This window comes from Panicum virgatum, chromosome 6N (assembly GCF_016808335.1).
Source record: "Panicum virgatum strain AP13 chromosome 6N, P.virgatum_v5, whole genome shotgun sequence".
Lineage (NCBI taxonomy): Eukaryota > Viridiplantae > Streptophyta > Magnoliopsida > Poales > Poaceae > Panicum > Panicum virgatum.
In genome coordinates, this window is record NC_053150.1 from 28,600,167 (window position 1) to 28,615,664 (window position 15,498).

Here is a 15,498-nt window from a genome sequence, read left to right on the forward strand (position 1 = left end):
CGGATGACAACCGGCGTGGCTCTGTTGTCGTGGAGGAATGCATACTTCAAACCAGGTGGCAGCGGCTTCAGCTCAGGCAGAGGAGGTTGCAGGATCTCCTCTTCGTCGAGCTTACTTTTGCCAGCCGGATCTGTTTCTTGGGTGAAGCGTGAGACATCTTCCTCAAGAATAGGCTGAGTTTGCTCTTCTTGGCTATTGTTCACTGCGTCCTCCACTGGGTCTTGTTCCGGTCTAGCCTCAACAATGGTGTTACATGAACAAACTAGACTAACCGGGACTTTGTCTTTGCCAACCTTGACCTCGAGAGTTGCTCGGTCTCCGTTCGGGTTGACAAGGGGCTCTATTGGTTGACCAATCAAGACAAACTCTTCAGCTTCCGGGACATCGAAGATGTGGAAGTCCAGGTAAACCTTGTTATGTCCCATCTTTAGGGACATAGCATGGAGAATTCCCTTACTTTCCACGATCTGGCCGTCGATCCACTTTAGGTGCTTACGCGAGAGGGTCAGGGGCTCAGATGAAATGTGATCTGCCAAGGTTTTGGACATCACGTTCACCCCAACCTTCGGGTTGTAAAAAGTTTCTTGTGGTTCAGCATCCCCAATAGTGCAGAGGAGCACTCTAGGATTGCAGTAGATTTGAATGACACTACTGCTAGCCTCGGCTTCCTCTGTCCATTCCTTACTTATGATCGCAGAAAGACCCTCTATCTGTGATGAAGCTTCGGGAATGAATGCCTCAGATCTTGAGCAAATACACCTATGTTCCTTCGGCATGCTTGCAACATTACTGAGTTCCAAGTACTCTTCCTCTGTGAAGAGATTGGGTACGAACATAGGCATGTCTTCAATGAGGGGCTCATGATCTGGGGACTTTGGTGGTTCAGTTATTTCCTCTATGTATGGTGGAGGAGGAGAGGCTGAAAGGATTTGAAGTTGTTGTGTCTCGCTGGGCTGCTCTATTGGCTCTGGTGGATCGTCATAGATACCGGTGTAGTCAGTGCTGTTCAGAACCTTCTCTAGGAGAGTTTAGACTTCAGCCACTTTCTTGTACATGACGGAACCCTCGGAAGCCACATTCATGAAATGTGCACTTTCCGGTTTAAGGCCATAGAAGAAGTGTTGCATAAGTATTTCCTCCGACATCTGATGTGGTGGCCCGGAGTCTACTAAATGCATGAATCTAGCCTAGGCTACTCCAAGTGATTCATCGCCTTACTCGAATGATAGCAGTTGTTTCCGATGCGGAATCACTTTGGAGATAGGATAGAAGAACAAGCAAAATTCATTCTTCAACTGTATCCAATCTCCTCCTTGCCGTCCGATTGTACCAAATTTTGGCTTCCCCCGTCAGAGAGAACGGGAATAGCTTCCACCGTAAGGTGTTTTGGGTCATACCAGGTATGATTAGAAGAGAGCAATTCTCTTCAAAGATTTGCAAGTGAGCATAGGGACACTCGTCCTTTTTACCAGAGAAGGACTGTGCGCAAACCATGGCTACGAGACTGGGACGGATCTCGTAACCATCGGATAGAATGGGGTGGCAAGATGGTGGCGGTTCCAAATACTCGCGAGATGGAAGTGCCGGATAACTAGAAGAAAACTCCATGTGGATGGATGGAAAGTCGTACGACTAATTAGCCCTAAATCTAGTGTTGCTACCGTTCCCCGGCAACAGCGCCAGAAAAGCTTGTTGGCACTCCTTAGCCTAACGAAATACTCCGCAAGCGCACAGAGACTGATTGTAGCTTTTACCAGGGAGTATACTTGAGATATCGAATCCAAGGAACGGTAAAGCTTCGACCAAACATAGAGAACTTCAACCGAACACAACCAGCGAGAAGAAGATAAAGGGAAGAGGGCCTAACTCCAGATAACCTACTATCCTGACTAGTTGACGAGCTAACTACTGATTTGATCTGCTTCGGCGGCTGGAAGAGGAAGGACTTCAGAAAGGGATGAGAGGGGAGTCCAACGGCAACCTTCACTACTGCTATGAAAACACCCGAACGTGGTGGACTACAAAAGGATGGATAGGGCTGTCACCACCTACCGACTACCACAACAGTTCTGTGGGGTGGAACACAACCTGAGATAACTACAAAGCCTGGGCACCGCGCCCACAGCTCTTGAGCTACTTGCTCCTACCGTGTACTTAGATAGAAAGCAACCTCAAATAAGCAGAACTTGCTACTTATGCAGATTCAGAATCCCGTAGATCAAAGTAAGTACTTAACAAGTAACTAAGACAGAAAGTAAAGTGTTGACGCTCACTAACGACCATTTCCAGGTGTCAACTTGATCAGAAAATCATGAGAGTTTGCATTTCTTACACGCATCCTTATCCAATAAAGTTCCTAAATCACACTTTACCTTTTAGAATATGAAGTTGTGTTTTCAAGCCAATATGCAGGTTACAAGCACACTTTGGCCTGACACAAAATCACAGAAAATATTAGAGTACCGATTCGGGCTCAAATGGACCAAGTGAAGCCCAAGAACTGAAGCAAACCCAGCTGGGGCAGGCCGTGCCTCAACTTTAGGACAAGGGGAGACCAAGACAAGCCCACTCTAGGAAGTTGGTGGCGGTTGGCGGACCGGGCAGGCCGACCGACCTACCTGGTCGGCCGGCCAGGCCTGTGGGCCCCACCACCTCAACCAAGGCACGTGGCGCTTCCCTGTTGGCTCACAACATTGGTTTGGGGTGCTGCGGCCGGTGGCTCCCTGCTATAAATAGAAGGGGGTAGAGAATAGAACACACACACACTCACCACACACCTCTCATTTCCTCTCTTGCATTCCTTGCATAGTCTTTAGGCTTAGTGGAGTTTAGAAGAAGTCTAGGAGTCATCGAGTCGCCAGAGTTGCTCGAGAGTCTGGTATGGGTTCATCTCTAGCTCTCTCTTGTAATATTCGGTCGTTTGTAATAGGATTAGACTATGGTTACCGATATCTGCTTGAAGTATATTCTGAGTTATCGAGTATATGCTTCTTGTCATGGTTGCGTTATTATTCAATTCTTGCATTGCATGATCGCCCTGTGCTGGAGATGGTTAGTCATTTGTTCTTAGAACTCTATCAACTGCTCCAGTATTCATATGATTGCTCTAGTGTGATGTCTGTCCATTCGGAGGGTGGGGGCTCCGCGCGGGGACACTAGAGTATCCCTTACTAGTGTAGACATGGTGTCTAGATTAGCTAAGAGTTGCTGGATGTCAACTATACCCACGGTTTGTAGAGGTAGCCGGCAGGTGGTGACAGCCCTGTCTGTGCCTTTTAGTAATCCTCCACGTTCGGTATGGGGGGTAGGAGGTACATAAAGTCACCAGGGTGTACGGGCTCCTCCCGTTACTTCGATAGCGATCTCCCTATTGTGTAGTTTAATCTCTGACGAGCTAACTAATGAGAAAGTGTAGATATAGTTAGCCTACCACAGCTGACTCGAGCTCTGACTTTTACCTTGCTCCCGGCCTAAAGTAACCCTTATTCTTTTATCCAAGAGAGTAGTGTGTGTGTCACACTACCTCCTACCATGTTATTATCTTACCCCTGTTTATACAAGAGAATATCCAATCTAGATAGAGTTCACCAACTGATCTATATATTCTCTCACTCATCGCCTTCCCTGCGGAAATATAAAGCCACTCCAATTTCTTGAAATTGGATCTCATGTTGAAAATCATGCCATTGAGTGGCATGATTTTCAACATGACACCCAATTTCACGGAGTTGTGGTGGCATGAATCGAATTTTCCCAAATATAAATGACACCCCGGTATACTCCCGGGTAAAATGCTACAGCGGTATTCCGTGCGCTTGCAGATCTATTCGTGGTTCATGAAATACTGTCGTCCCAAATTGGCGTCTGCGGGAGTCATCGCTAGGTGACGTTGGTAGGTGCCAACAAGCATTTTTGGCGCCATTGCCGGGAAGGCACAGAGTGAAATATATAGACAGAGTTGTGAACAAAATCGAAATTGGTATTCGCTTGCTAAACATGCTAACTTGGCTTTGTTTTCTTGTCTTCATTGATATGAAAACAGGGTAGTGTATGACCGGTTTCGACTTGCCGCAAAACTTTCATTCCGATCCAGAGTCACTTTTGAGGAGGACGCGAGCTCGTCTCGTATCACCTTGGAGATCACTCTTGGAAATTTATCCAGTCATCGCATCGTCGTCAGCTCCTAGATCTATGGCCCAGTAGACACTCGGTGATTACTCTGCTCCGTCTGCTAGCCAGGTCCTGACCGGACCCAAGGTTAACACCGGAGGAGAAAATTTCGAGATCAAGATGGGTCTCATTACGATGGTGCAGGCCAGCCCATTTTGTGGCAGGGCCAATGAGGATGCCAGCGCTCATCTCCAGCAGTTTCTGGATGTCTGCAGTACTTTTGTTATCAAGGGTGTATCGCAAGATGCAATCCAGCTCCATCTGTTTCTATTTTCTCTCTTGGGGAGAGCGAAGCAATTGTTTTATGCTAACAAGGCTGTTGTGGATACTTGGGACAAATGTGCCAAGGCATTCCTCTCGAAGTTCTTCCCGACGAGTAAAACCAATGCTCTTCGTGGTCGGATTTCGAACTTCCAGCAGGCATCAAATGAGTCAATTCCGGAAGCTTGGGAGAGGCTTCAGGAGTATATTCTGGCGTGTCCGCACCATGAAATGGATAATTGGCTCATTCTACAGAACTTCTACAATGGGTTGACACAGTCATCCCGTGATCATGTGGATGCCGCTGTGGGTGGAGCTTTCTTCTCGCTGACCATTGAAAGAGCTACATCATTGATCGAGGAGATGGTTTCCAACCAAGGTTGGAGCGATGATCGCCTCCAACCGCACCAGCGAGGTATGCACTCCATCAAGGAGGCCGACATGCTCGCTATGAAGATTGATCTCCTCCTCAAGAAATTTGAGGATTATTCCCAAGATAAGGCTCAGATGCAAACACTTCAAGCCTTGGAACTCGCATGATGCGTGAGGTCTGCGAAAATGTTGGAATTTGGGTGACAATTGCCTAGAAACCCAAGAAGAAGCTCTATTCCTCAATGGTAGCAATGGGTTTCGTCCACAAGGAGGTCAGGGGAGGAATCAACCACGCCCATATTACCAAGGAGGTAATGGGAATTCGAATTCTTTCGGTCCTAACTAGCCTACCTTGAGAGATCTTGTCTACGGCCAAGCGAAGATCAATGAGTCCCTTCAGAAGAAGTTGGCTGCTATAGACAAATCTATGGAGACCATCCATGCTAAGATGGACGGATTCTCCACTGCTATGAAGAACCAGCTGAGTTTCAATAAGGCGCTAGAAACTCAATTGGCTCAACTAGCTGCTGCTACATCTGCTGCTGAAGTAGGGAAGATTCCGGGGCAACCCGAATCAACTCTAGAAAGCATGAATGTCATCAATGCTATGTGGAAAGAGCCCCTTAGCAGGACATCCCTCAGCTATGCAGAGAATCTCACACGCCCAAGAAGAGGTGCGTGGGGCGAGTTGGCAGCCACAATAAGAGAAGATCCCGGAACCCCAGTGATCAGCTGCTCAATATTTGATTATGAATTTGATCACGTCCTTTGTGACCTTGGAGCCAGCGTTAACATCATGCCCAAGGTGACTTTCGAGAAGCTAGGCTATCCATCAATTTCCCCTACCACTATGTGTGTTCAGCTGGCAGATTCCACGATAAGATATCCAGAAGGAGTTGTGGAAAGGTTAATGGTAAAAGTCAAGAATACCTACATATTGGTGGACTTCGTAGTCCTTGATATGAAAGGAGATCTTGGAATTCCGCTCATACTTGGGCAACCCTTCCTCAAGGATACAAATGCCAGAATTGATGTGGGGAGAGGAAGAATCAGCCTCCGTATCGTGGGAAAGACCATGAAATTTAAGTTCCAAAACAAGAGAGAGGTATTCCTGATTCATGAGGATAGTGAGAAACAAGGGCTATGGGCAGAGCCCGGTTGGGATGATCAAGACTATCACCCCTCTTCCAAGCCAGCTTGGGAGGATTGGGAAATTCATACTCCACCAACCGAGCCAGTGGAAGATGATCATAAGATCCCTGATTTCATCACCAATATAGTATGGGAAGATCTGGAAATCGTCTATCCAACATCCGAGGATCTTGTTCCTGCGCAGGCTACGCCACCAAAGAAGACCAAGAAGGTGTGGCGCAACAAGAACAAGACGTCATCAACCGCTACTACTTCTCCAGGTACGGATGAAACGACCTCAACCTGATCAGGTATGGAGAAAGGTCCTGCTTTTTGACCCTAAACTAAGAGCTAGCTCGGGGGAGGTTCCCTCCCCTAAGTCAACTGTATCCCTTTATTTGCTTTCAATAAAAAAATTGATAAAAACTTCCAAAAACAAAATAAAAATTTACTACTTTATTTCCCTTTTCCATGATGCGCGGTAATAATGTTTTAACTCCGTTTTGATAAGTTGAAAGGATGAGTTTTGCTTTGCTCTATCATGTCTGTTGTGCCTAGTTTGAAAATAAGAGTTCTCTTGAGTTTATATTCGTTGGTTATACAAATATGTTGCCAATAAACCTGAAAGTTCCGTGGGTTGCATATGCTTGTTCCGAGTCTAAGTTGTTGTGAGTTTAGATATGGTAAATAAGGTTATGCAAGCTTGTTCTAGTGATTCTTGAAGTCTGGAGTTGTTTTCAAAAAAAAATTATTAAAAGGCAAGTTTCCCAGTGATATGCAATGTCCTACCAGAGCCATATGGCATATTCCATGAAAAACTCTTATACATATGCTACTTGATATTCTGTTGAGTTTTGTCAAATTGGGTGACCCTAGTAAGATGCTCTTCATGCTTTCTCGATCATAAGCACGTACACGTCCCATCCATTTGTTATATTCCTACACTGGGAATTAGCACCCCCATCCACTTCACATCTATAAATACTCCATGTCTTGGTGATCTCTCTCGTAGAACATTCCTGAAATAAAATAAAGTCAGATTATGGTTGCCCTAAAAAGAAGAGAAAAGATGGCATGCCAAAGAAGCATGACCCAAAAAAAGGAGAGAGAAAGGGGGTAACCATGTCTCAAAAAAAGAAAAAAAAAAGAAAAAGAGAGAGACAGGGATGATTCGAGAGAGAAAAGCCATTACCTCAAGGAGTAAGCCATATTCATCCATCTATCCATCCATTCATACACTTGCACCTTTTGATCGAGATTGCATGACTTGTTTCTCTATGGATCCTCTCTTTGACTTTACAATAAATAGAATACATGTGTGCTCTGTTCTTATCCTACCTTGAGCTCCACAAAGGCTTGTAGTAGTAGGGAAGATCAAAGGCAAACTCTGCCCTGGTAAGGAAATACAAGATGAGTGCCTCGAGAGAGTTATTCTGGAGCTTTGCCATGTTTTCAAAAATCTTTCAAAAAAAGTGTCTCCAGATGGATTGAGGATCTATGAACAAGTAAGTACTGCTTTATGCACCATTCTAACTCTCAACAGCTCAAGACAAGGAGACAGCTAAAAAGCCACATGAGGGAGTAAGGTAATTGAGCAAAGGTATGCTAACCAACTTATTTAAGCTTATAGATGAATCTCTTTGCTTCAGACTATGACATGACAGGTAAGGTACGAGTCAAAGTGATTTTCTGATCAACAACCCGATTTGTCCTACTTTGCTCGGGACGGCTTGGGGGATCTTGTTGACGCTCACTAATGACCATTTTCAGGCGTCAACTTGATCAGAAAATCATGAGAGTTTGCATTTCTTACACACATCCTTATCCAATAAAGTTCCTAAATCACACTTTACCTTTTAGAATATGCAAGTTATGTTTTCAAGCTAATATGCAGGTTACAAGCACACTTTGTCCTGACACAAAATCACAGAAAATATCAGAGTACCGATTCAGGCTCAAATGGAACAAGTGAAGCCCAAGAACTGAAGCAAACCCAGCTGGGGTAGGCCGTGCCTCAACTTTAGGACAAGGGGAGACCAAGACAAGCCCACTCCAAGAAGTTGGGGGCCGGTTGGCAGCCCGGGCAGGCCGACCGACCTACCTGGTCGGCCGGCCAGGCCCGTGGGCCCCACCACCTCAACCAAGGCACGTGGCGCTTCCCTGTTGGCTCACAACGTTGGTTTGGGGTGCTGCGGCTGGTGGCTCCCTACTATAAATAGAAAGGGGGTAGAGAATAGAACACACACACACACTCACCACACACCTCTCATTTCCTCTCTTACATTCCTTGCATAGTCTTTAGGCTTAGTAGAGTTTAGGAGAAGTCTAGGAGTCATCGAGTCGCGGGAGTTGCTCGAGAGTCTGGTATGTGTTCATTTCTAGCTCTCTCTTGTAATATTCGGTCGTTTGTAATAGGATTAGGCTATGGTTACTGGTATCTACTTGAAGTATATTCTGAGTTATCGAGTATATGCTTCTTGTCATGGTTGCGTTATTATTCAATGCTTGCATTGCATGATCACCCAGTGCTGGAGATGGTTAGTTTTTTGTTCTTAGAACTCTATCAACAGCTCCAGTATTCGTATGATTGCTCTAGTGTGATGTCTGTCCATCCGGAGGGTGGGGGCTCCGCGCGGGACACTAGAGTATCCCTTACTAGTGTAGACATGGTGTCTAGATTAGCTAAGAGTTGCTAGATGTCAACTATACCCACGGTTTGTAGAGGTAGCCGGCAGGTGGTGACAGCCCTGTCCGTGCCTTTTAGTAATCTTCCATGTTCGGTATGGGGGGTAGGAGGTACATAAATTCGCCGGGGTGTACGGGCTCCTCCCGTTACTTCGATAGCGATCTCCCTGTTGTGTAGTTTAATCTCTGACGAGCTAACTAATGAGAAAGTGTAGATATAGCTAGCCTAGCACAGCTGACTCGAGCTCTGACTTTTACCTTGCTCCCGGCCTAAAGTAACCCTTATTCTTTTATCCAAGAGAGTAGTTTGTGTGTGTGTGTGTCACACTACCTCCTACCATGTTATTATCTTACCCCTATTTATGAATGAGAATATCCAATCTAGATAGAGCTCACCAACTGATCTATATATTCTCTCACTCATCGCCTTCCCTGCTGAAATATAAATGACACCCTGGTATACTTCTGGGTAAAATGCTACAGCGGTATTCCGTGCGCTTACGGATCTATTCGTGGTTCATGAAATACTGCCGTCCCAAATTGGCATCTCCGGGCGTCATCGCTAGGTGACGTTGGTAGGCACCAACATAAAGCTAGCGAGAAACTAAAGTTGAGACAAGGAACTTACTCAAGTATATTCCTCCGAGGTGGATACAAAGAGGAGTAAGACCGAGAGAGCTCGAGTCCGCTCCTTTCAGATCGGCTTTCACCAGAGCACTCACCTCACTCTCTTCCTACTCATCACAAGAATGTATCAAGAGACTCTCTTCTCTAAGGATGGGTGTGTGTTACAAGAGGGGGGTGATGCTCTATTTATACTACTATATGGTCGGTACTGGGCTGAGCGTTGGTTGCACGCAGGTAAGTTAGTTATGCTTGTCTTTCACGCCAAGGGAGAGCTTCAGAGGCCGCCAGGTGGGGCCGGCCGGCCTAGGGATGTGGCCATCTGGCCACCGCCCTTGAGTGAACGCTCTGGATCTCCTCCTGAGGTCGGTGGAAGTTGCATAGCTTCAACGGTGACAGTTAGGGGCCGGCCGGCCTCTCCTAGGCCGGCCGGCCTAGCTCTGGCTCTGCTCGGGCTTCTGTTGCTCTGGCACTTTGCTCTCAAGGCCCACATTGCTTCTCAAGTTGAGTTGGGTTCTGAATCTTCGGGTTGTCTTTGGATTTGGGCTCAACTCCATTTGGTTCAAGCCTCTTGGCCTTGTCTTGTGAAATTTGCCAAAACCACATTGGTGTGACTTGATCTTGGGCTCCAAACACCCTCCACAAAGTTGCACGATAAAGTGTTGCAGGGGTAGGCCAGCCGGCCTAGCCTAGGCCGGACGGCCTGGGAATCATCCCAATTTAGCTCATTTTTGTATATGCTGCTCCTGGATTCAAATAATCACCAAAACTTATGGAACTTGTTAATGTTAGTAAAAATTATAACAATATAGTTCTAGAAGCATGAAATCTGAAGGAATGGTGGTGGTAAAAATCATCGAAATCGACCGCCAACACATGTCAAGATTGTTCTGTTCCAAAATGTTCTGAAACATTAAGTTTGTTTAGGAACATTCCAAAGTGTTCTGGAATATTTCAAAATTAGTGCTGAAAATATTTCAAGATTTTGAATTTGGAACATTTCAAGAGTGTTCTGGAAACATTAAGACGTTTATCAATAGTGTTCTAGAACATTTCAGATTGTTTAGACGAAATGTTTAATTAAAAATTTCCCAAAAATTCGTCATCAAACATTTCAGATTGTTTAGAATGTTTAAAACATTCTGGATTTGTTTGAAACAATTCAAATTGTTGATAATATATGGCAGCAAAAAAGTTGCCACAGATTTGAAACATTACAGAAATGAAACATTTCAGATTTGAAAGTTGAATGATCTACTGGTTTAACATATAATTATAACTCCAGAATTGCAGTTGGATTTGAAGGGATGACTCGAGGATAAAAAAGAACATATTTGTAATTGTGTTGATCACGACTAGTTACATGACAGGGGGTACGAGACATGCCCCATCCCATATACGGTGTTGATCTGCGTCACGTTAGGTACCTGTGGCCCCGGGTGCGACATATGCACCCCTATAGCTCAACTCTATGCATCCACAAAGCTAGTGCACCTATTCAATTTTCTCTAGTTTTGCCACTGGATTTCAATATAATACACTTGGAAAAATAAAAAAATGTTTAAATAAATCTAACAAAATAAGAAAAGAACTAAAGAGCGAATGAAAAAAAAAGTGAAACGAACGAATGAGCAAATGAAAAAAGAAAGAAAGAAAGAAAGAATGAGCGAATGAAAAAAAAAGAATGAATGAGCCGTTGCGAGCAAATGTGAAAAGAATGAATGAAAAAGAAAGAAATAAAGGAACTGGCCAATAAAAAAATAATGAAGCTATACCATCACGGGCCGTGCGCCTGCGAGCGGGATTTCTATTTATCGCGCGTGCGATATTTCTCCGAGCCATCGCAGAAGCAGGCAGGCAGCTGTCACCCACCTCGTTATGTTCTTTTTTTTTCTTTATTGGCCCACTAGAAGAGGTCGCCTCGCTCATCGTTTTCCTTCGTTTTCTCCGCCGTCTCCTTGGCTTCGCCCCCCGGTTCCTTCCTAGGGTTTCATGAAGCGATCTACTGATTCAGATCCCTCCTTCACGTCGCCCTAATGCTGTTTGTTGATTGCTTTTGATCTCCTTCCAAGGTTCGTTTCGTTTCTCCTGAATATGCCCAATTTGTTTTGTTTCGCCCGTTTCAGTTCGTTTCATTTCATGAGCCCGTTCTCTCCTGTTCGCTAGTTTCGATCTGATTGATTAGCTAGGCTATTAACAAGATAACCTCCAGTTACATCTAACTTTATTCGTTGTGATTAATTTGTTAATAGTCTGTTGTTCTCAATTCTGACATTTAGTATTCAGTCACCTTTGTCTGACTAGCATTTCTTCTCTGAAGCTCTTGGCATGAATGTTTTTGTCTGACTAGCATTTAGAAGACTGACCAAGAGAAATATGTATCTGATGTTTAGGGTGACATAATTGATAGTTCTGATTCTAGGGGTTGCATTATCTATATATTAATCTGGGAGTACATAATGTTTCTACATACTTCGCCACAAGCATGCCTTGTTTCAGGGTGTTTGTCTTTATGAGGTTTAAGCAAGACTAAGTTTCAGCACTTGTTGCTGACCCGCCGTGCTGCTTGTTTTATCTTCTGCTCTGCAAGTTAGATATCATGCTGTTGATTCCTGCTGGAGTTTTGTGTTTCAAGTTTCCCCAAGAGAAGTACATATCTGTGTAGTCAGTCTTTTCAAAAGAATATTGACTGCCATTCTTCTTCACACTGCATGAACTTACTTGTTTCCAAATAATTTTGGAATGTTTCAAACATCTAAACATTTTTTCTGTAAACATTTGTACGGGAACACTCTGAAATGTTTTCAAATAATTCTAGAATATTTTGATTATTCAGAATATTTTGAATTGTTCTCAAACAATTTCAGAATTTATGAAACATTTATAGCAATTTGAATTGTTTGACAAACATTTTTTGTGTAAACATTTCTAGGGGAACACTTTGAAATGTTTCCAAATAATTTGATTATTCAGAACACTTTGAATTGTTATCAAACAAATTTGGAATATGTGAAACCAACAATTTGAATTATTTGATGAATATTTTTTGGGGAACACTCTGAAATGTTTCCAAATAATTCTAGAATGTTTCAAACATCTAGTAACATTCTGAAATGTTTACAAACATTTCATAAAGTGCAAAACCTTTCTTGGGAACATTTTTGTTACCAATATTCGAAACACTTTGAATTGTTCTCAAACAAATTTGGAATTTGTGAAACAAACAATTTGATTTGTTTGATGAATATTTTTTGGGTTTAGCATTCATCTCTTTTTGTATCTATTTTTGAGATTCATCAGGTAGCCCAAAGTTTAGCGTTTATATAGATTCTGTTCTCGATCCAATTCTTTTTAGTGTACGCATCCGAGTCCAGTACTTTTCTGTGTACAAAATGTGTCTCAATTCAAGTATGTAGTTAGCTAGACACACATTTGGAACCATTACTTTTTATTTCTGAATTGTATATAATTTAAATTAGTGGTTAGATATCTACTTATTTGGGTGAAATTCTTTTTTATTATGTTTGAGAGAGATATCTCTTTATTTATGCTCCTGGACGCATGCATTTGTTCCAAAGTTTTTTAGCTCTATAGATTCATTTTTTCTTGCTCGGTTCCTACTTCCTAGCATTCATGGCTGTACCTATACCATAAATCTCCCGGTTGAATAGCTTTATACATCCATTTTTTTACCATCCCCCCCCCAGCCTGCTCCTGAAGTTGTTTCTAACTTGTTGCTTTTGTTTTTTTATTAGTTATCTCTGCACTGTGCTAACAGTTATGGATCGTTTGAAGAATCATTTTTCCACTAAACGGTTTAAAAAAGTTATTGATTCTCTATCAGAAGATTAAAAAGGTTTTGTTGTAAAGAATGGTTTTCAAAGTATTTTGGCTATGCGCAAGTTCAGTGTTCCGTTGCCTTTTCTTGAATGGGTGATGGGTCTGCTTGTCATTGAGCCTTATTAGTTTATGCACAGAGGATAGACTTTCAGGTTCACCAGATTTATGGTTCAACAAATCCTTGGTATTCCTTCTGGAGACATTCCAATTAATCTTCTCAATAGTTCCATCAAATCATGTGATCAAGCAGATCAGTGTAATTCAATATTTTTAGTTTCACCAGATTTTGAAAGATGATATAACTCCTGGAATCACAAATGCAATGGGATATGATACTGAAGCAAGCATTGATGTAGCAGAAATTGATTGCAGAGGTATATATCTATTCATTTTGCTTCTTTTTATTCAAGTTTTGTTTATCATCTTTTTGTTTAGTTCTATATGCTTATTCAGTTGATATGGCTTGCCAAGATAAAAGCCAAAATTTGGTCTTATCCCGTTCTTATAGCTTTTCATACTTTGTTTGTTTCTCTTATTCAGTTCATATAGCACTACCTCACAGTTTATTAGTACTATCATCTTGTTGCTTATTCAGAATACTCAATCTGCAGTTAATTCCAAAAGGAAGGCAAGAATGGGTTCCAGTACGATTGACAGGAAGAACAGGGAGAAGAGAGCAGTTATCACATTTGATGATGATAATGCATGATACCAACATGTGGATACATGCACTATCATTTTCTTAATTTTTACAATTTTTGGTGGTCTAATTCATCATGTTTTTTGTTGTTGTAGGGCCTACCATGAATTCTGAAGACAAGCTTTTATGTTGTGGCACCTCAAGAATGTGTCAAAGTAACCGGGTTCTATGAGATGATACTTTTTGCTGTTCAAGTAGGTTACATAGGCTTAAGTTTTACATGTGTCTGCAGCTCTGAAAAACTAAGCATACTGTTTATTACTCTATTTCATTATAGAACCTTTTCTCTTGTTCCATCTTTCTTAACATCTGCACCAGAATTCTGAGAACATTTGAAAGTGTTCCTCACACTCCATTTGAAAGTGTTCCCAAAAAGGTTCCAGTATTTACTTCTGAGAACACTTGAAAATGTTATGTAACTCCATTTGAAATGTTCCCAAATAAAAGTTTCAAGAATTACTTCTGAGAACAATTGAAAATATTCTATCACTCCAATTGAAATGTTTCAAGAAAGGTTCCGCTTTAGTGCGCCGCTCGCCCGCCGGATGTTTCTGCGATGGGATCGTCGGAAGCCGCTTAAAGCGACGAATAGACGCCCCCCTGCGAGCTGCGGCCTGCGTTGCCTGTGTTCTGCGATAGCTCGCCCGCGGGTAGCGCGCGACAAATAGAAATGGCCGCCTCCCGCTGGGCTGGCTGAGTTTATGCAAGTCAGTTTGTTTGGATGCCAGCAGGCGTATAGCCTGGTCAGATTGAGCCGGTGTTCGGTTGGTCAGATGGTAGCATGCACATATCAGTTTCAGACACCACGTAAGTACCCACTCGCTCCACCAGCGCACTACGGGAGTCTGGCCCTGCAGAAACAAGAAAAACTTTCGCATCCCGGGAGCCACGCTCGAGAGCTCTTTTTGCATCCCGTCGGCCAGGCCTATTTTTTTTAATTAAGGATAAAACCCGGTCTTCTATATTCAACTTGTGGATATATACAATGGTTACAAAGAGTTATTAAAGAGTTATTAGACTCTAATCCTCAACAATGAGGAGCTCAAAAACAAAAGAAGAAAAAATCTAAGATAAAAAAAATAGAAGACTAAGCTTCGTCCTCCTTCATCCATGTGTCGATTATTGACGCTCGATAACGACCCATTTTAAGCCCGGCTCGGAGATGCCCTGGATGCGCTCCACGTCGCCCCGCTCCACGCTCGTCCCATCACTGCCGCTCCTCGGCATCCAGGCCCCACCGCTGCCCTGGCCGCCGCCTATAAAGCCCCCAGCTCCACTCCGATGGAACCCTAGAGCCCCAATTAGGGTTTCCCTCGCCCCCGCCGCCAAAATTGCAAGAAGGGGAGGAGAAGCAGAGAGGAGGGGGAGCGCCGCGAGGAGGGATCCACGCACGCCGCCAGATTCCCACGTCGGCGACCAGTACGACGACAACAATGTTGCTTCTCTCCCTGCACGGCCTCGACTCCCCCATGTCGCCTCGCCACTGCACCGCCACTACCACCACGAGCCCGACAGTGAGCCTCGCCACCGTTGCCCTGTTCCTCCGCTACACCATACCGACGTCGACAATTGGCCACCATGGCCAAGCTTTAACTAGCCCTACGACCTCCCCTAGCCCCTTGTTTGTTGCTTGCAAGGACCTCGATGCCACGCCGCCGCCCAAACCCACCGGAGCCGAGCATGGCTTTGTCATCGCCGGCAACCGAGCTCAGCCG

At 43.8% G+C, this 15,498-nt stretch overlaps 1 long non-coding RNA gene across 1 annotated transcript; it reads left to right on the forward strand.

The window, feature by feature from the left end:
* The first annotated feature begins 12,999 nt into the window (after positions 1 to 12,999).
* On the forward strand, positions 13,000 to 14,150 carry LOC120679168. Its single transcript, XR_005677025.1, has 3 exons — positions 13,000 to 13,457; positions 13,695 to 13,801; positions 13,879 to 14,150. It is a non-coding gene; the product is annotated as an uncharacterized LOC120679168 (long non-coding RNA).
* Positions 14,151 to 15,498: the final 1,348 nt, after the last annotated feature.